The sequence below is a fragment of the Caloenas nicobarica genome, chromosome 12, assembly GCF_036013445.1.
Source record: "Caloenas nicobarica isolate bCalNic1 chromosome 12, bCalNic1.hap1, whole genome shotgun sequence".
NCBI lineage: Eukaryota > Metazoa > Chordata > Aves > Columbiformes > Columbidae > Caloenas > Caloenas nicobarica.
In genome coordinates this window covers 16,028,359-16,050,107 of record NC_088256.1, presented here as the reverse complement: position 1 = coordinate 16,050,107, position 21,749 = coordinate 16,028,359, and the positions used below count along the sequence as shown (strand labels likewise).

The window sequence follows — 21,749 nt, the reverse complement described above, 5'->3', positions numbered from 1 at the left end:
GGCAGAGCACAAAAAGTCCATTTCTCTGCTTGCAGTGGCTGCTCTCACACTGCTCGCTGTGCCCGGGCAGGAGGTGACCGCAGTGGCTGTCCAAGCACAGGTCCTCCTGTCACCCAGTGTCACCTGTGGGCTTGTTCCTGGGAGAAACTGGAGGGATGGACAGACAGACAGACAAAGCTGCCGAATCCTCCCATAGCATCAGCCCTTCAAAAGTCAAGCCTTGATTTGTTTAAATTTGGAACACTTCTGGGTGAAATAATAGCAGAGCACAAATTTTTGAGCTCCTGCCCCAAGTATGTTGCAGAAGAGGGTGAGGTTTTTCCAAGTCCTTGCTCCAGCCCCTGGAGCAGCAGCAGGGGAGAGGCTCTGCCCACCAGAAACACCCATCTAACCAGCTGTGTAAAACTAGTCCTTATCTACAAGTCAAGCATCTGGGTTTTCCCCACAATCCTTGCTTGCATCAGGAAGGGCTTCTAAGAGGTGCGAGACAGCAGAGGAGACCGTGTCCACAGCACCTTAACACACCTCCAGGGCTCCCCAGCCCACCAGGAACATCACCATCATGCTTCCAGGAATTACAAAACACTGGGATCAGCAACCAGCTTCACACACCATCCCCTGCTCAATCTTGTTTGCAAGGCAAAAATCTCTCTGGCACAACGGCTCGCGCAGCATCCAAATGTCGGTGGAGCAGACAGCATTTCTGGCGCTGGCTCCTTTTCCATCCGGCTGCTCCAGCGAGGATGAGCTCATCGCTATTTCAGGTTGAATTTGCACTTGGCGATCTCCCTGGTAACCAAAACAAATTACTCATTGCTTTATAACAGATTTATTGGTTGTTTGTTTCAGTGGCTAGTGAAGTACACAGAGAGCTTTACCACATTATGGCACCAACACAGCCTGGGGTACGAGCACGCAGGGGATGGTATTTACGGGCTTTGCTATGGAGATGGGCTGTGTTGGCACTGGAGGGCAGAGGGAAAGCTGACTTTGGGCCAGACTCCCACATTGTGAAACTGCGAGAAGGGGGTGGTGAGGCACGGTCTTTGCTTACACACACCAGGGATGCCCCTGCATGGCACCCTCCTGCCATCCCAGACACCGGATGGGTGTCACCCTCCCCCAGCACATCAGAATAACCAGAGGGACACTGCAGTCCTCTCCAGCCACAAATCAATCTTCCGCTGAAACAGGTATCCCATCCCACCACACAGACAGATCCAGAGTCAGTTTCCACTTTGAGCTAAAAATCATTATGGCGATACTGATATAAGATAGTTGGGAAGATTACAGCAAGAGGTGGACGGCATGCTTGTGCATCCAACAAATCAAATTCGGACAGAACCGAACAGATTTGCATCCCCACCGAGTGCCTTTGTGCCTCTCCCGTCCTGCTCCGATGCTGCCACCCAGGCCGTTTCCAGAGGCAGCACTGAAATTCATTATACAGCAAGTGGCATTTACCTGGCAGGCTGTCCCGGAGGGAAGCGTGACTGGCTTTCAGTCGGCAGAGCAAGGGTAGATAGGAAACAGTATTTGCATGTGTTGAGTGAAATATATAGCTCTGTGTATTTTTAAAGCGAGAGGAGACCAGAGACAGAGAGAGATTCTTGCAGCCTGGACTGCTCATTACTGCCTCTCCTACAGTACTGTCAGAGGCAAGACCAGGTGAAGACGACACTTAGAGATGACCGGGGAATTTTAAAGTGGAAGCAAATCAGAATTACTCAGATTTCTGAACAAGGACCACAGAGCCCTGTGTTTCTGGAGATGCTGTCTGCCTTTGCATTCCCTCAAACCACCTACTGCCCCGTGGTTAATGCTGTACCAAAGAGCAGGACACGGTGCCAGGCCTTCAGGATGCACTCAGGATCTTGATGCTGCCTCCGCGGGGTGTTTGTCTGAAGAGATGTCAGCCAGAACAACTCATCCGGCCCATCCACAGGATTAGGTAAGTCATGCTGGAAAAATCTCTGTAGTACCCAGCAGCAGCATGAGTGCACAGAGCTGTCCCAGGGCAGCATGTCTGGGATGCAGATAGTCCTGGGGATGTCACACCTATGGGGTATGTCACACCTATGGGGTATTTTAAAGAGCTCTTTGCTATGTCAGTGCAACGAGAAGGGGGACAAGAGGCACAGAATGAAGTGGAAAAGGCACAAGAGTCCAAAAATGAGATTGTAAGACAGAAGCTGGAAAGGCAGACAGTGCCTCAGAAGTGACTAATTCCAAACCTTTGCTCCAATGTTTATTATAGAAAAGAGCAGATAAGAAAGGTGGCTGATGGTAACAACTGCCAGGGGCAGCCAGTCCCAAGTTAAACAAATAGCAAATGCCTTGCAAGTAGCCTGCCAAGTCAGAATGGTTCCCACAACTTGGGGCATTTCTTTAAAAGAAAGTACAGTATTTTCTCCCACCCCAGCATCCTATCAGCAATGGGGGAGCTATATTTAGGGTGGTTTTGTAGTTACTCTTAAGGACATCTTTGGTCAGAGACCACTGGAAGCATGTGAAAACTGAATATTCCCCAATGAAGGCATTGAGGAAGAGCTGGGAGCCAATTCCCCGCAGGAAAACCAACTAACAACCACTGTGGGTTGGACCCACTTTATGTGATGAACCACTTTATTTTTCTCAGCAAAGGAAGAAAGGCACATCCAGCACACTGGCTCGTAAGTCAGAGTTCTGGAGGACTGACTGGATTTTTCACTGTCTCTGGCCAAGCAAAACAGTGGAGAGCAATTCTTGCTCAGCCAGAAGCTCTGAAGTCCTCTGCTTCTTAAACACTGGTGTAAGACATGAACCCTCACATGCTGGGGCAGCTACTTTGGTATTAAAGCTGGCTTGAAGCAAAATCAGTGTATCATAGAGGTCTGTACCAACCATGCCTCCCCACAGGAGTCACTCAGTTCGTCTAGCACACACAATTGCTTGTTAACAGCGGGTCTCTTAAACCCATCATTTCAGCAGATAGACACCACTGGAGCCAGACATCATTTGATTTGAAGCTCCCTCTATCTCAAAGCATCATAAAGCATTAAGGTCTCCGATGTCTTAAAGACAAGTGGGAGGATTTTCCAGGAGGGAAAGCTTTTATCTTAAAAAAAAAAAAAAAAGGCACCACCACAACAGCAACAACAAAACCAACAAAACAAACAAACACACACACACAAACAAACAAACCCCTATTTCTCCCGGTTTTCCTCCCATCTACATCCCAGTAGGGACACCAGAACAGACTCATTTCACTGTAGCTCTGCAGGTCAACGAGTAAACTGGCTCTGAAGCCTTTGGTTCAAATTATTATACCTGTCATTCAGCCTCCTGTGGGCAAATTTTGTATCTTCTTTTCCACTCTGGTTTGGTTTCCCCTTTCCAGGGGTGGAAAGCTGCTAGAAACAAGGAAGCCAAAAGGCCACCCTGCAGTTCTTGTTCCCAGCAGGGAGTCAACTGCCTGAAACAAGTTTTTTTCCTTTTCTTCATGAGAGGTCTGGGTGGCAACTGGTATTCTGCATTTGATCCCAACAGATCACAAATGCAGCCAAATCCAAGCACTTCTAGTCCCTCACAGTTAATGGCTGCTGACTGTCTCCTCATGTGCCAAATAGCCAGCTCTGCCAAGCAGGCAGAAGATAGAGACACATCCCAAATTAGTTGCCAGGCTCACCTCAAGAAACACAAAAAAGATCTGACACAACCATGGAACGAGTGGGTCTTCCGAAAACACCAACATGAAGTCAAGAGGTTTTGAATTTCCTGTTTACAAAAATAATGCAACACCATCCAAACCAATAGCGTAACTTCTGCCTTAAGGTTTCCAGCCAGGCGCACAGCAAAATACCAGGCTTTGCACCCTGGGCTGCAGCTCCCTTGCTGTCAGGAACCCTGTCCTGGCTCTCCAGCTTTTTCCAAGGCACTCTAACTTGGTCTTTTTTGAAAGAGTGCTTCCTCAGGACCCTGTGTATCCCATTCCCATGTGGCTATAACACAATCCTTGCCTTGCTTTTGAATAGCTCCAGAGCCCTAAACTGTCATTTTAGCCCTATCCTGCCACAGGACATGAGCCCTATTTGCCAGGAGGGAAGAAGCTGTTTCCTCAGAGGGAGATGAAAAAGCTGGAGAAGCACAAGAGCATCCACCCGTCCCTTCCCCAGACGACACCGCTTTCTCTTGCTCTGACAGCAGCAATTTGCTCTGGCAGCATTCTTGGCACCACACACACCTGAACGGTTCTGAAAGCATCAAGGGCCAAATTCTGCTTCAGCACACACTGCAGGGACACGTGGGGAGGGTGAACGCCGCCCCGCCGAGAACGCTTTTGTGTGGCTTTCCACATGGCAGCTTGGAGCAAAGTCTTTGTGGGAAATACTTAGAGAAGCAAATGGGACAGTCTCTGGTAGGAGAAGAGGTTTTTCGGCTACGGGCTTGGGCAGGGTGAGCACATGATATGCACAGCACCCACATCCCCTGTGACCGAGGGCAAGAAGCTGGGACAGGGCTCTGTTTTCCTGGCAGCCACCCCCAGGCTCAGCGGCACCCACCCAGCATGCAGAACTCATCTTAATCCAACTTTGTGACCGACTCTAGACACCACAGGACTAGTGCCCTGCACCATAATCCTTCTTTAAGGGACTTTACCCCACCAAATTGCACATCATTTCAGAGCCCAAATTTCTTCAGTATTATTGCTCAGCCTGCGCATTCCCTTTGGACACAGGCGGAGGGCTTGGAGGGAGAAACGCTCACCACAGACCAGCCTCAGCATCTTGGCTCTGATTCATCCCTGCAGAAGCCAGCTGGGGTGACATCCCCACAGCTGGCTCTGCGCTGCCCATCTACAAAAAGCCCCAGTTAAAGCACCGCAGGGAGTCAAAACACATTGGGCTGCATCCTGCCGCTGAATCCCGGGGAAGCCCCAGCGCCTCTGCTCCTACACCCGGCTGCAGACAGAGTTTTGCCTGGACTCTGGGGTAGAAGAACTGAAACCAGAATATATGGCGCGGTCCTTCTGAGGCCATGCTGCAGAAGTGGAAGCATGCGTTTAGATAAATAGCATTTAAGCCTTTAGAGTCCCAGTGTCTCAAGAGCCATCTGCTTACAAATCCTCTCCAAACCAGAGTATCTAAATGAAACATGAGGTCTCTTCTCTTCCTCCCACACTCCCTCTGCCAAAATCAGACATGAAGTGTCTGATCTCAAACACTTCTGCTTTGTTACTCTTCCTGTCTGCATCTTTTGTAACAAAGAAAAAAAAAAAAAAGAAAAAAGAAAAAAGATCCCAGTGAGTCAAGCTGAAGTACTTACAATGCATTTTTTATAATAAAATCACAGATCAGATTTAGAATGGTTTATTGTACAGACATTATTGCACTCCCACATGCAGGTCACAAGATGGTGATAGCTGAGGACCACAAGGATGAGAGGCTGACACCGGCTCAGCCCTCCACACATCTGCTGGTGACACCTGCATCTCGGTGTGGCCCCAGGGGAAGCCGGGCACCAGCCAGAACCTGCCCATTGCTCTCCAGGAAGCTGCTCTGATTTATTAATAGGAGCATCCCCAAAGCCTGAGCAAACTTTGCGTGCTGCTGGTGGCGATGTTTACCTTGCTGCATGTAATGCCACTGGGACTCCAGGTCTAAGCAGCACCACAAAAAGGGAAAGTGATAAACATAGGGTGGACTCATCAGCAAAGATCAGAGGAATTTTCCAAGGTTCTTTAAGGAATTGACACCTAAACCCTCCAGTGTATCTGCTGGACAGGGAGTAAGCTTAAAAGGACATAATTCACACAGACTGCTGCTGAGGGGACAGTATTATTGCTGGCTTACATCATTAGTTGTCTCCACTGAAGCACTAGAAGTCTCAGCCATGTCCCAGCTCCCAACCAGGGCTAGGACCTGCATATACTGACAGCAAGTGTGTGTTCCCAAGATGATGAGGAAAATCATCACAGCCGTGGTACCCAAGAACTGCATCAAAGGAGCACAAGTTTCCACCAGCATGCACACAGCACAGAAAGGGCTGTGGCATATTCTACAACATGCAACAACCTTCTTTTCACATAAGTATTACACAAAAGAAAGCACGTTGCTTCTTGGAGGGCAGTTACCGAAAGATTTGTTATTTCCTAGTGCAATGGGTGTGGACTGTAAGTCACGTTATGTGATGTGGGTTTAGATCAGAGATGAAGTGCATCCTACAGCATCGTTCCCCTGTTCAAGGACAACAAACAGGGACCTGACAGGGCTCCCACCAGCTGCTTCGTACCATATGTCTGTATTTTCCATTCATGGTACAGTTCGATGGAAAGGTTGTTTCTGAAATAAAGGCCAGCCAAGATGGGCCAGGGAGTGTTTATTTTCAAGTGTTTGAGTACCCCAAATGTTGCCTCCTTTGAATAGCTGCCATTATTTACATCCAGGCAGAGAATCATACCAGCATACATGGAGGCAAGCCATCGCTCACAGCAGGGAATAACTTCTCCTGTCTGAAACACTTCAAGACCCCAGTCCCGCAAACCTCCCCCAGCCAGAATTCCCCAAAAACAGCGCAAGTCAGAAACCAGCTGTAAAATCCCAGCCCAGAACAGGTTCCTCAGAGCCTCAGTCCAAAATCTGAGCAATTTTTTTGCACTTGTGGTATTAGGCTCAAAACACTTAACCCACATTTTTCTAGCAGGTATTATTCAAGAAAGATTTTTTTTTTTATACTGAACTCTTTAAGGAGAAATTAAGAACTGGTTTGTACTCCAGAATGCTGCAGTGAGAGGGAGGTGAGAAAACAGGAGGGTGTTGTCACTGAAGTGAACTATGTGAATGCTTTTATCATTAAAAAATAAAGTTTAAATTTTAAGCCATATTTGGTTGCTTGATCAGTGATTTGCTTTGTACGTCATGGCTTAAGAATTTAATCAGTTTCCTTTTGGAAGCTTTTTGTTGTTTTTTTCAAAAAAAAAAACCCCACTCTTCCTCTCAAAACAAGGTAAAAGACTAATTGTTATGTGGATTGTTTTAATCATTTCCCCCCCTTTCAAGTGCTAGATTTCAGTGATTTAAAAAGCAGACAAATCAATTTCTAAACCACAGATTAGCTCATGCTTACACAACACGAACTGGACCAGAGTCACACACATTAACTTATCTTTCGACCAGTTACTAAAGAAAATATCAATGACAGAAACACCCGTCTTGCAAACACATGTGTGACTAGTTTTCACTCATGCAAGTGATTCCACAAATCTAGATAGATATGGAGTGCAGTATTTGTATGAAGATAAAGGTGTTTGCATTCACATGGGGAGAGCTGCAAGTGTGGCTTGTCAGACACTCTGCAACTGCCCGGTATTCCGTAATACAGAATTAAAGAGGAAGATGTAATAACTATTAGGTACAAGCTTGCATTTCCCTATTCCCGATTCTGTTACTGCCAGCCGGCTCCCACAATTCAGAGGGTATCAATCCCCACTTTCCAAGAGCATCACATCACCTGAGAGCCCACAAAAAACAGCCACTGCTTTAGCTATTTCCTCCCCAGCTGTCATTAAGAAATTCAAACAAGCACTTCTGATCACCTGCCCAGGAAAACACACGGCTGCCAGTTCTTACACGGCTCTGTACCACTGCAAACACTCCCCAAACACCCCCTTGGCTGCAAAGCAAAGATAAATTTATACCTGTATTTATACCCCAGTGGCTGCCCGTACTTTAAAAGCCACCACTTTCCAGAAGAAAACACGTGTATCAGAAGAAGAGGATGCAAGAGAAATCAGAAGCAAGAATTTAAGTAAATCCCACCTGCAAAACACCCTATAACCTCAGAAACTACCTCTTTTAACTCAGTGATCCACAAGGAAACTGCTTGCTAGAGAGACTGGTTTAGAAGTACATCGTACACCCACAGGCTTCCCGTTTCCCCAGCCCCGCACTCACAAACCCTTCCCCAGCAGAGCAGTCACAAGGCAGAGAAAAGACCCAGCCCTAAAAATCCGAAGATCTGCAAAGCACGGGATGCTGAAATGATCCCTGCCCTGCCTGGCAAGGGGATGCTCGAGCGCGAGAGACAGCGGAATGTGCTTACTGGCTGCCGGAGAGCCCGGGAGCTGCTGCCGGGAGGAGGGAAGGGATGGACCCAGCTCCGCTCGGCACCTCCGCGTTGGTGGGACGGATGTGGGCGAACGTCGGTCCAGGGGCAGTGTGGCTGGGCTGGGGTGTCCAGCTGGCAGGACAGCGGCTGCTTTGCCACTTATAGCAGGGAGGCGCGTTTCAAAAGAAAAAAAAAAAAAAATTAGTCCAGCCAATAGCACGGTTCCTGCCCAGGGAGCAGCTGGAAGGGGGGACAGCCTGCTCCTCCCAGGGTCCCCACACAGTCCATGGGGGGAAAACCCAACTGGAGGCAGCACTTCTCCAGCAGACCTGTTGCCCTGCGTCCCCCCAATTGCAAAGCGCTGTTACTGGGACCCATGGGACTCAGCGGGCTGAGCCAAGCCCTGCTACCCCCAAAGTGCTTGGAGCTGCACTACCAGACCGTTTCATGCAAGACAAGTGTGGCACAAACAAAAGCTGTTTGTGGGGGGATTTGTTGTCAGCCTCCCGTCCTGTCCAAGCTGCCCTGTCCCGAAGCTAAAGCTTTTCTGGGCGGCTCTGTTGTTCATAGACAGAATTTCCAGGACAGAAAACAAACAGAAGGGGTGTGTTTCAGGTTAGCAGCCTGCAGGGAAGGAAGGAACCCAGCTGAAGAGAGCACAGCAAAAATTATGCGAAAAGAAGAGTACTTTCTTCAAAGCAGACATGAGAAAAAGGACTATTCAGGTAGCAAGTTGTTCCTATTTTTAAACAAATCTGTGCTGCACTACACCAGGCAAATCTGAGAACATTCAAGTCTGTTCTCCCTCCCACCCCCCACCCCCCCGCCTCCTTTCTCCATCCCTTGTCCCATTTTTTTTTTCTGCTCTTTCATCTTCCAAGTTTGTCCCACTTTCTTCCATGCTTCTGCTATTGGATATGTGGTCCGGCAAGTACGCTAGTTTGGGTTTTAACAGAAGGTGCTTGGGTTGGATCTTTTGCACTAAAATAGGCTTTTGTGATGCCTTGGAGATGCACAGAGCTTCTGACTAATGGTGGGAGAGGCTGCACATCCTGGTGGGGATGCTGGATACATCACCAGCTTCCCTGGAAAGCACATCATTATACTTGGACCAAGGAATTTGTGTTTGTTTAGTAAAACAAAAACATTGCATGAGAGCAAACACTCTCTTTACAAATACAATTGTATTTCTGTGTACCTCCGTTCTTCCAACAGGTAAATCCCACAGATTCTTCCAACACCCCATCGTCCATATTAACAACATTCCTAGCAGGGATGAGAACATTGGGTTGCCTTAAGGTTCAAGGCTCAGACTGTCACCACTTGCCAAGAGCAACTTTAGGCATGCCTAAAATACAGATGTGAAAGACCAACATTATTTATCATTATGGACTGAAGTTTACATTTGTTTTTCAAAGGAATCCAAATACCCATTTCCAGCTTCTTTTTCCAACAGCTCTCCCAAGAAGCATAAAACTTAGTTATCCTCAGAAACAGCTTTTCTCTCATAGCTGTCTGTAACCAGCAATCAGACCAACAAGCACATTAGCAAAAGCCCCCCGCTCCCAAAGTATGATATTGCTTGTGTGACTGCAGCTGCAAAGCTCCAGGACTCATATGAAATCACAGAGGCCAAACCCTCTCAAGAATGGGAACATTCAGACAGAACATTTCCAATTAGATAAATCAAGCTGAGAGCTCCAGGAGAAGCACGAACCGTAGAGTGCTGGGATATAAAGACAAAACAGGCGTTGCACAGCTGTAGGAAAATGTCACTGGGGCAAGTTACTCTGCAGCCGCCTCTTGCAGGGTTTGTTCCTTCAACGGAAGGAACCTTCCTTCTTCTGGCAGTAAGCAGGAATACATGGGATTAACAAGGGTCCAGGAGCACCTGTACTGGTGGAGCTTAGTTAATGCCCCTTCACAAGAGACCAGTCGGTGCCCCCGCCACCACAGGAGTATTTGAGGACTGTCCCTAATGCATAGAATCATTTTGGTTGGAAAAGAGCTTTAAAGATCACTAAGTCCAACCATTAACCCAACACTGCCAAGTCCACCTCTAAACCATGTCCCTGAGAACCTCATCTACACAGATGGATCTTGGAGGAGCACGACTTTGTTGTACATCCTGGAGAAGCATGAGTGCCCTAGTAAGCCAATAAGCCCAATGGCAGGTACCTGCAGGTCACCAGCAGCATAACAAGCATCCTATATCTGCAGGAAGCATCATCAGGCTACCGTCATGATCCTCTGCCTCTTGTTTAAAATATTAGATGCCTTCTACATACAAACTCGAGTTTTCACTGCTAAATCCCAAACACCAGCTACCATCAAAAACAACTCTAAGGCAATGTCTGTCGGCTGAATAGTGTAGCAGCTACATAACAAATTGATCTATTTAATATGCCTCTCACTGATTACAGCAGAGTGAGTTGTTACTTGAGCAACTCATTGCTCTACTTGGATTGTAGCTCAAGGCCTGATCCTACACTTGCTCCATCCTCCAGATCCCCTTTGGCTTCCTCAGCCAGTCCCATGGGCACAAAGTCACGTCCAGAAAAATCCACAAAATAAAGTTCTGCAAAGGCACACGGCACAGAGCAACTATGCTACCCCATCTTCAGTATTGCTGCTCCTAACAGCAAGTGAGTGTTTGCAGGATTGGACTTAAATCTGCAGACTTAAAGTGACCAGTGTACCTGACAGAGAAGAATTTAAGCACCCTTAACCTCATACAACAGCAGCTTTATTCTGTTTGGAAAAGAACAGGCTATGATTTAGAGAGCAAGGACAGCACGCAACTAGAGTCAAGGAAAAGGCACTCGGGCATTGCCATATTACAGATACAATATAGCGCTATAAAAACTTCTGCCAAAGCATTGGATTAAACAAGAATAAACTTCAAGAATGACACAACTCATTTCAAAGCATTGAGACAACCCTGAGTCAACCCCATGCTATCACCATTGCTTGCTTAGGAATATAATCAGTTACTGTGCACATTGATTTTTGGCAAACACAATAAATTTAAAAGCAAAAATAAAGGACTCCGATGTCCGATATATCCTTGACTAGTTATGCAAACAAAATGAACTATGAGCAGAAGCACTTAAAACCAAGTCAGCTGAATTACTCACTCAAATATAAGGGCTAGGAAACTTTATTTGGAAACAGTGGAGCTTGTAGAGCTGTGCAGGGAGGCTACTCTGCAGCCAAGCACTCTGCAAGAAGCCCCACGGGGCAGGACACTACCCCAAAGCAAAGGGCTCACCTCAGAGCATGGGCTTGTCCATACCGGTGAGAAGAGACGTGTTTTGCACGATCCTTCAGGCCTCCACGCTGTTTTCATTAAATCACTCTGCAGTCACAGGAGGAGGAAAGTCTTCCACACAGCGGAGCCCAGTTTTGCAAGTTGATGCTCTGTAGAAGGAAGCCATGCGCATTTTTCAGGGTGAGTTCATGCAAAATGAGGTTCAGGTGCCCCTTGGGTGGGCTTGGCTGCCCTCCTGGTTTCCACATGCCATTTCCACCCCACACATGGTGTGCCCAGGCCAGGTCTGACAGTGGTATCGACCAGCCCATGTGAGGGGACATGACACTCACCTGTGGTCTGTGGGACATCATGACCACAAAGAGCCACAGCTGCTCTCCACACCAGCAGGGACAACCTCCCCACACAGCCCTTCGGAGCCCCCCTGCTCTCTCCCCCATGCACAAAGCTGCCCCATCCCTCCTCAGCTCCAGGTGAGGGCAATTACCACTCGCCCTCATTAACCCCCTCCGCTCACACCTCCTTTCCCACAAGTAACATTGCCCCTTTGTCCAAAACAGCCAGGATGGGCTCTTTCTTTCCTTCCAGGACTGCAGTCTGAGGGACACAGCCATTCTGGGGACAAGGCACCATCATGAACCTTATCACCCTTCATCCGCACCGATTCCCTGAGGTCGCTGCCACATTATTTGCCTAATTGATAGACTTTGTATAGACACAACCACCCCCTCCCACCAGCCTCCAAGAATGGGAAACCTTCCTGGCAGAGGCAGCCACGCGTGCTGGGTGCTCCCATGCTGCTCCCACAGTGTCTATTTGACTGTCCATGACTCCATGTGGAAGCCAGAATCATGCCCTGTCTTGGGCTGGTTGTTTTCCCAATGGCATATAAAGCACCCATGACCCACACAGGGCTCCTGGATGAAAAACTGGAAGGAAAAGAGTTGTGTTGCAAAGCTGATCCCTCACTCCTCAAGCCATCCTCTGTGTTCTCTGAAGGCTGTTTTTAGCCCCAGAGGCAGGGAGGGAGACAGAGTGTCCTGCAGTGAGGTGTTCCAAGAGAAAAGTAGGGGTGGGAAAAAGAAAGAAAAACAAGGAAAGACATACAGCAAATCTCCAGCCCTCTGAATCATCCCACCATTTTGTTGCCTGGAGGGATAACTTGTGGCCAAAACAAACCCCCACCCTGCAGGCAGCTGGGGCTCATCTGCGAGTGGTTAATTACCTCGTAGGCCATTAGCAAAAAGTCTCCAGGCAGGCAAAGTAACAGAAAAGCTGAAACTGTCAGAGTCATTCCTCATGGGGAGTAAGTGAGGGTGGGGCTGGGGGGGGGTTTATAATGGTGTGGTTAAAACATTAGTGATGTAAACCCTTTTTCCATGGAGTTTAAACACAGGAGGTGCTGCTTTCCAAGTTGATGCAAACGAGAGCATCACAATCTGTCGGCGGTGTACTGCAGGGGAGCTGTGATGCTCAGTGGGGAGCAGCCAGGCTGCCAAGCACACCTCTGCAAAAAACAGGCATCAGTCAGCTCTCCGTCTTTGCATCCACTGTAATTCTTCCTATCAGTGTGGTTTTGAAATCATACACACGCATGGGAGTGAGGGGTTAAATTGCTGCTGAGCGGCATCAGTGGATCTGTCTTCACTGGTGGCTGTGTAAACCAGCAAAGGATGAAATAGGAAGTTCTCCTGGATTTAGTGGGCAAAACAGAGACACACAACAGAGGGCTGTGGTTGTATTGGATGACATGCATAAAGCTACTCAGCTTTCTACCATTTAGTGTCAAAATATGTCTGTAGCATAGCCCTATGATACCATCAGCAAACCTGGATCAACAGATCAAAAGAGATTTCCAAAAACTGGACGATCACCTGCTGAAAGTCTGCTATCAAATAAGCCCATGAGCAATTACAGTGACTGGGTTATTCGAGGCATCACTGCTACTCGGCTTTTCCTGAGTGACACTGGAATCCACATACTGAGAGAGGATTGAGCTAGAGACTGTTCCCACCTTTAAAAAGCAGCTGCAGGGATGGCTCAGCTATCAGATCAAGAGGAGCAGCCGCGTCAGCCCTCCTGGTGTCCTTTGGCAGAGGCCAAAATGCTTCTGCTGGTACAAGTTGCTCCTCCCGTGCATGGAAAATTACAAAGGTGACTCCCATTTATAAATATGATGTACCAGGGCCCCGCAAAAATGCACCCATCTGTTGAGTCTCCGGCCCCAGCAAGGCTACATTTTGAAAAGGCAACAGAAACTAAGGTTTCCAACCATCTTTCCAGCGACAATATCAGTTTTCAAGGAATGCTGGCAGCGGTCACAGCTCTTTATCTGCAGTCCGCAGGGGGTTATTCAAACACACCGAGTTTTCTGCCAAGGGTAGGACTTGAGGTTTTCTGCTCCACGGTCATTTGAACCCCGGCATTTCCGTCCGCATTCGTACGCTGGGTGCCACTGCCATTCCCGCTGCCTGCTGAAGCCCCGTCTGGTCTCATGGTTTGTGTAAACCCTGTCTAATCCTGAGCTGAGCCCACAAACTGAAGCATGGGGAATAGTCTGGGCAAACAAATCACTTTGCTCCTGCTGTACTCCTGCTATGACTAAAATTTTTCAGCCACTGTCTGCTGAAATCAAGTTTCCATTGATTTCAACAACTGCTGGGTCACAACTTGCTTAAGTGTCTCCAGACTTTGGCCCTTCCAGCCGTTTAACAAAACTGAAATCCTTCAAATATTTGAGTATTTGCATAAGTAAAAAAGATAAAATATGAGACAAGGTTTGGTTCTTGGTCTTTATTTGCTGCTCAGCTTGGTCTTTATCAGTTATCAGTTACCGGGTAGATACATATCCAAAGACATTAAGCAAAGGATACTAATAGCAGTGAGGCAAAGTGATGGTATAATATAAGGTTTTACTTTTAACATAGCAAGGGAATTTGTGAAGCTATGTGTTATGGACACCTAAAACATATTTATCTTACTATACATAATTACCCTAACAGTGGTCTTTTTCGTTGGTGTCAGACTCACCAGGATTTTCATATTCCAGATTTAAAAGATGGCTTCCAGGCATCAGACTGAAATTAGACTCCTTTATTAATTTTAGCTTTAGATTTTAGTCTCAGGAAAAAAAAAATAATTCAACGTACCCACAGGGTAACATAAGTAAAATAAGTGGTTTAATAGCAGAGGAGGTTTTTGAAGCATGACAAATTTAATTTTGCTTGAGTCTGCAGCTAAAATCAAATCAATTAGAAAGCTGAGGACCATGAAGAAACACATGCAAGCAGATTAGATGTTTGCAATGAACATGAGAAGTGATAGGCGGAGGATGGGCTGGGACTTACAGCATCAGCCTACAGCTCAGGGAACCAAAATTAAATTCTTCATCCTGGTACAAGATTCTTGTTTGACTTTGGCTGAATCACGTAACACTGATCCCTCAGGCGCTACCTGCCCGGCTCTGGGGCTGCTGGCTATGCTGGGCACATACTCCAGAAAGGAGCATTTGTGCTGGGCGCCTGCAGCCCCTTGCTGGGCTGGTTTGGGGCTGACTTCGCCCTGTCCACATCGCCAGGCTGGAGGGGTTCACCTGTCTCACAGTGCCTCGGGTTCACATCTGTACAAAAAGATATAATAGCAATTTTCTTCTTTCCACATGTTTCCTAGGGAGGTGTGTTATCAAAGTCTCTGAGTGGCATGAATTCTGTTTAAAATGCAAGCTTTGCCACGACAGCAGACAGGTAGAAAGAGGATAAGCTTTCAGACATAAAAGCTCCCTGTAGAGAAGATTCAGGTTCAAAAAGCAGAGCTGGAGACGTGGCATCACGGCAAAGAATGCCTCCAAACCTCCTCTGCCACCACAGCCCTGCTCAGACATGGAATGGGACACGGGGGTCGCACCCCAGCCCCTCCACCCCCCGCTCTCAGCGTGGCCACATCCCTTTGAATGAAAAGCCTCAAGCTGGGGAGTCTTAATAAACATTCTGCTGGCTCTTTGCCTAGTGATTTGGTGTGACTCACAATTAATGCTGGTGAAAGTCTTATTTACTAAGATAGCTAATGGTATCTGAAGTTATGCAGAGGCTTAAATTTGGTACCAACCTATACCGTCCCCCATGGCGCCCATGGCTGCCCCAGGGGCAAAGTGGAGAATGAAGCAGCTTGTCCAAGGACACGGATGTGACCACGGATCCAGCTCACCAGACCCAAGTGCCTCTGGCTAAGACAGAGTCAAGTCCTTTCCTTGTATATAAACACACTGGGAATCATATTAATACTTACGACTCATGCCCACGCTGACGATAACACAGAACAGCCAGATCACACCTTTCTGCTTTTTCTGTTTGCTCCTGGTGTCTGGCAGAACTGGCTATAGGAGCATTTTTACTTTATCTGTAAGAGCAATTTTCCCTTTGCTAAAAAAGCTTGTATTAAAATTACACAGCTATTTACAGAAGGCTTAGTGACATATAAGGTTGGGATTTTTTAATTCCCTATGCCAAACAATTTTTTAATTTCCTATGTCAAACAAATCAAGTGAACAGTATCCCCTTAAACTATACACTTCGTGTTAGCTTCATAGTTAGGCAAAAAGTAAATCTGTGTGTGCTTTTCCAAGGCTTTGTTTCACAAACAACAAAAAAAGCAATAGTCATGGGAAAATTACAAACTGTTTGGCACTAAGGAAATTATGAATGCAATTTCCTGAGCTCAGTGTGCTGAAGGAGCTGCAGTAAATAGCTGTCGGGCAGCTTTCTCTACCATAAGATTTTAGACATGATACCCGGCTCTGGAGGAGATTCGACTCTGCTGGACTTTTGCTCTCCTTCCCGTTCAGATGGGATTTGCAGCTGATTCAGTTCAGTTGGCACAAAGGGAGCACGGATGTGTTCTCTTTGGTTCAAACCAAGTTTTCTGGGAATCATTTCTTACACGAAAATGAGAGCGCTCACTTCTTTGCTGAATTCTGCTGAAGAAAAGTGATTTAAAGATGGTTTGAAGTCAAAGCTGAAAGAGACCCAAGAGAAAGATCTCGGATATATGCATGGATATAGAGAAGCTGTCTTCCTGCCACTTCCAAACTGAAATAAATATCCTCAGTAAAAAGAGATTGAGATTTTTTTTCCTCTCAGCAGCTCAAGTGAGGATTGGGAACAGAAGAAGCAACTGAACCAACTGCGGGGAAAAAATATTTGACATTAAAGATGCTGGATCTGAGGAAGAATGTGAGAGTTCTGCAGAGGCTGTTTAGATTTTGATGACCGAAGCTCTCTCAGGAGAGCAACACACTGCAGTGAGGGCTGACGGAGCCATTCCCCACGAGGAAAACGGTGCCAGACTGAGTTTTGGGGGCTCTTCAGTGCCTTGTGTCCCTTCCCAGAGCTGCTGGGACGCAGGGGCTGGGTGGGTGCAGTGGGTGCTGCTGTGGTGGGACAGCAGCCAGAGCCAGATCTCACTGCCAAAACCAGTCGGCTGGTGCTCCGGGCGCTGCCACGCTGGCCCTGTTGCCTTGTAGAAGAGCCGCAGCAACGTCCCTGGCTCCCTTCAGAGAGGTTTCTGCCCCTTGAGCAACCCTGCGAGTGTCCTTGGCAACTCAGAGCCACAAACATCAAGCAGCAGGAGCCAAGAGGGACCGGCCAAACGCGAAACCTGGTAACTGGGTTATAAATATTTACACACCGCACCTCGGCTTTACTCATTCTGCTGCATCAGGGGCACAGCCAGCCACAGAAGTCCAGGTATTAACTGTCCCACTTGTTGTGGCCCAGGACTTTCATCTGGATCATAATCCCCAACTTCTCAGTGTCTGAGGTCGGATCCACTTGCAGGGAAGCCAGTGGTTACTCCTCTTCCCGGCTCAAGGGTGCGAATGCATCCTTCTCCGATCTTGGTGCCCCTGCAGTGTTAGATTTGCCGTGTCACTCCCTGGATCAGCAGAGCCTGGCACCCCGTCCAGCTCTGCGCTGCTGCAAACGCAACTGCTGCGATGCCCCTGGGCATGACAGCCTGACCCCCACCTGGGATCTCCTCCTTAGGGCAGCGAAATCCAGCCTTGCAAGCATCGCTGAGGCTCGGTGCTGGCTATGGAAGCTCAAATTAAATATCTGTAAAGCCAGGATGATGCATTTTTTCCAGGGATTTTTTTTTTTTTCTCTCAACCCCTACACCCTTGTCACGAGTGCCATCGGTCCATTATCAGCTCTGCCATCAGAGCACAGACAAGATTCCAGCTGAAGCAACGAGTCACTGATGGGAGCTGAGTTTAGCCATGTAACTGTGCCAAATGGTGCTGGCTTCTCTCTAGCAGGACAATAGCATTCAGCCCTTTAAGGCATCTGACCCAGCGCTAAGGCATTTTATCGACAGCAAATATCTCAGCAACAAATCTCCAGCTGGTGAACCAGACCATACAGAGCAGAAACGAAGTCACAAGGGAAATTCGTTTGCCTTTTGTAACAGTTTGGACATTCTCATGTGAGCAGCAGATACAGCTCTGGAGTTTCAGGGTGGGAAACATAACCCAGACATACCTTGTGCATCTGCAGTGTTGTATCACTTGATGTGCCTCGTCACAGGAATCCTTGATTTTCCACCTTCAGAATTTGGGACCAATGCAAGTAGTCACCTGACACCACTCAACGAGATGCAATTTAGCTAAACAGCTTTCAAATATCCATGTCTATTCCAAAACTAAACAATATGACAGAGTATCTAGAGAAGGGAAGAAGTTTGTATTAAATCTGGCCCTTCTGTCACTGAGATCCAGAGGCATTTCCAATTCCCTCTTATTACAGATCTCAAAAGCTTCAGAGGCTGGAAGAATTCACACAACACATCCAAAAGACTAGTGATTAATATTAACCACCTGGGAAAAGAAAGCAATGCTGCATCTGTTGTTCTCCTGCCTCTTGTACCTCTGGGAGCTTTAGGCGGAAGCCGTATCACAGAAGAGCAGATTTAGCCATCCATCATCAAACGAGACACTTCAAGGCACAGCGGAGAATGAGGATGCTGCAGGGATGTAGGAGACATACTGTCCTTAGCTGTCTTTAGAGTTATGCCCAGGAAGGTACTAAGCAGAAAAGGTGGATTTTGGTACAGGCCAGTGCCACAGGGCAGGTAAGGGAGATGCTGTAGGTGGGATGCAGGTGCAGAACATGCCTACTCTACTGTGGCTCCCATCACTAATTTTCCGTGATGAGCTCATCCTAAATCAGGCAAAAGGGTTGCAGCTGGCATGGGGGAAGAGGTCAGTGGGTTATAGGACATTAACTGCTATCAGCACTGAGGGGGTCAAAAACTCCTCTTGCTGTGTCTGGAGAATGAACAGAGCAGGAGCCAGTCATGGGCAGGGGACACCACACCACAAAAACAGAGAAGAGGAGGAGGAGGGGGAAGATGTCCCTGGCAGAAGAATCAGGCAGAATGCAGGACACAGAAGTCCCTTACGAACAAAAAGAACTCAGAGGCAGCTGCTGGGTACCTGCAGCTCTGGGCTGTAGTTTAGCTTTGCTTATGGGAGGAAGAAGGGGAAGGGAAAATATTTCTGCTGCTCACCCAGCCTAGGTACATCTACACTGCAAAATGCTTTGATGCTCGGCTAGTTGGTATTTTCCTATTCCCAAAGCATCCTTTGCACCGTGGTGCCTTCCCAGCTCAGCACAGTGGTTAGGCTAGACTAACTAACCTTGTTGCTGCGGGTAGAAGAGCAGACATGCTGCATGAAGCCGACAGCTTTAATTTATACACTTTTTATCTTTGTCTGCATTCCTGGGAGCTTATGCATACACGAAGGGCAGCAATGTTCACACGTATCCTTAAAAGTAGCTATGACCACACTATTCTGCGAAACACACGGGGTTAGGAGATTGCAACCTTATATGGACTCCTTGGGGCTGGAGCATCGCTGGCACCCCTTGGAGAAGGACAGCTGCTGGAATTTCCTAGGAAAGGCCAATTAATAAAGACCAAATCCTTTTGTATATATGCATGTCTAAATATTGGACAACAAATTCAAGGCTCTACTACCCCAGAGCCCTGAACCGTACAGAGTCTCCTGCAGTCTTTAAGGGATCTTATAGCCTCTGACCCAGGCTTAAAGTGCCCAGCATGGGCTGGAGTAAGGAAAAGCACCAATATGGGCACTGTGAGGGCTGCATGTCCCGAAGTAACATGCTCCAGAGCCAACTCCAGAGCGCACTCTGCTCCACTCTGAGACCTTGGCACACCTTTGGTACCATCCTGCAACACTGAACAGTGACGGGCTGAAATTCTGCTTTTCCCCAGCTTTGGGCTCTCCAGTCACAGACTCACCCCTGACATCTCACCTCTGCAGTGGCCAACACACCAAGGCTTTGCCTTACTACTTACCAGGCTTTTCCGAAGGCCAGGAGCCTCCAGAGGCATCAGTCCCACCGCGTTGCTGTGCTGCTCTCCTTTTAGCCATGGTAGAGCAATCAGGGTACTGGGAGCCAGATTGTCCCCAGTGCTGCTCCTCCCAGCAAGGTGCAAAGTAGCTTCTGATGTTAATGTGGCTGAAGGCACCAGGTGAGTTATAAATGCCTTTATATTGACACCCACATCACCCCCAGCTCAGCAGAGAGCAGAAGAGATGGAAAGCGGCGGGCACGCAGTGTTTGCACTGGGCAGTGTTGCTACGCTTGCACTGGACACAGTACACAAATACTCCCCATGGCCTCTGGGTTCTCTCATTGGGTTGGCAGATTTTGTTATGATTGTCAGCAAGGACACCAGTTCTTTATTTGTCTTTTACTTGCTTCGTCTTCCAATTAGTCTCCAATCACAGACACATGTGGCCAAAAGACTTTTTGCAATTTAGTATTATAAGACTATATTTGGGCTCACTAGCATCCACAAGGCACCTCCACGCCCACCTTCTTTCTTAATCTCGCCAAGATATTTTCTCCAGAACACTCCCCACATCTGGTGACAAACACTGTTTTGGGGCTGTGACGAGCAGGTGCCAAGCAGAGAGAAAAGTCCTCTTGCAACAGTGCAAACAGCCATCGTGACCACAAATTGGCTGCAGATGACAGCAGCTTCCAGTGCTAGGAACGGCTTAAAGCCCGGGTGATGCCTGAGCTGGGGAGCCTGGAACAAGGAGCACCATGGAAGAATGTGCTCTTGCAGGCTTGATGCTGTGGGGGGGTTTGAACCACCTCTGATTCTTGTTAGCAGCTCCAGCAAGGGCTGTAGCTCCTCTCTGAGGGGCTAAAAATGATTCTGCAACCAGCCTGTGACCACTAGGCCTTAAACTCCTGATCCTGAAAGCCTAATAGGGGAAAAGAAAAAAAAATTAAAAAGAGAAAAGCCAACAAGCAGCTGGTCTTAAAGTGGAAAGCAAGATGCAGGGCAGATGTACAGTCTCTGAGCAGAAGATCACCTCAGCTGCCTCCAGGCTCCTGGGTGTTTGAGAAGGTGGTGGCTTCTGCGAAGGGACGCAGGGTGTGAGACCAGTTGGTGTTGCAACAGGGTCTCTTCTCCTTTCTGCAGATAAAAGCTTGAGCTGGGTCGTGTGTCAGGGCTGGTGAGCATGGCAGGGGCTGGAGAGGGTCCCTGGAGCAGGGGTGGGCTGGCAACCTCTGCGCGGCCTGGACCTGCAGGGACACGGCGGTGATGGACAATGACTGTCCTTCCCAATATTGCCATCTAGAGGACCCAGGGAGGACAAGAGCTTCTTGCAGGCCGCAATGAGAAAGCAAGAAGAATCAAAAGCTTGCTACTTTTTAACTTTCACCTCACATAAACGCTTCCCCAGCATGATATGGAGCTGGAAGACCAAGTGTGTGGGGCTGTCTGTGCCTTGGGTATGAGAATACAGGATTCCTCTGAAAACAGTCCTGTGAATTTATTTTTATTTTATTTTCTTTTTTAGGCTGTAGATACCCAGCATTGGCCCATTTCCCAGCACTTTACTGATCCCCACATGAGCGTGGCCAGGTGGTACGGTAGCTTGACTGAAAGCTGTATCTCATCAGCTTGAACTGAACAGAATAAAATGGGGACTATTCAGCAAGCGGTGGCTCTGCACACCTACCTGTGGTGCAAGTCCCCTCCCCAGAGAATGCAGCGATCTGCCTCGTCCCTTCTTCCATTCAAAAGATGAAGGTTCTCCTTTGTGAGTCAAAGCCTTCAAAAACAGATTCCTGAAGTTTTGGAGGTGCCCTCTGTACTGAAGAATCATAAAGCATTTAAACAACAAACCTCTTCAGCTGCTCCGACAGCCCATAGCACCAAAACTAGGGTACAGACAGCAAACAGAGGGCACAATCACCTCCAAAGGATGGCAGAGCCGTCGCCACGAGCCCAAATTCAACAAAACCACGAGAAAGAAAAGCCCACAAAAGCTTAGGAGGCTCGATTTTTGCAA

At 47.8% G+C, this 21,749-nt stretch overlaps 1 protein-coding gene across 1 annotated transcript in view; it reads right to left on the bottom strand.

Moving 5' to 3' along the window:
- Positions 1-8,172, bottom strand: part of FHL1 (four and a half LIM domains 1) — a 30,704-nt gene extending 22,532 nt beyond the window's left edge. The window contains exon 1 of the mRNA XM_065643244.1: positions 8,080-8,172. The gene's annotated coding sequence lies outside the window, so the exon portion shown is untranslated. The remainder of the gene's footprint in view (positions 1-8,079) is intronic.
- Between the last annotated feature and the right edge of the window lie 13,577 nt (positions 8,173-21,749).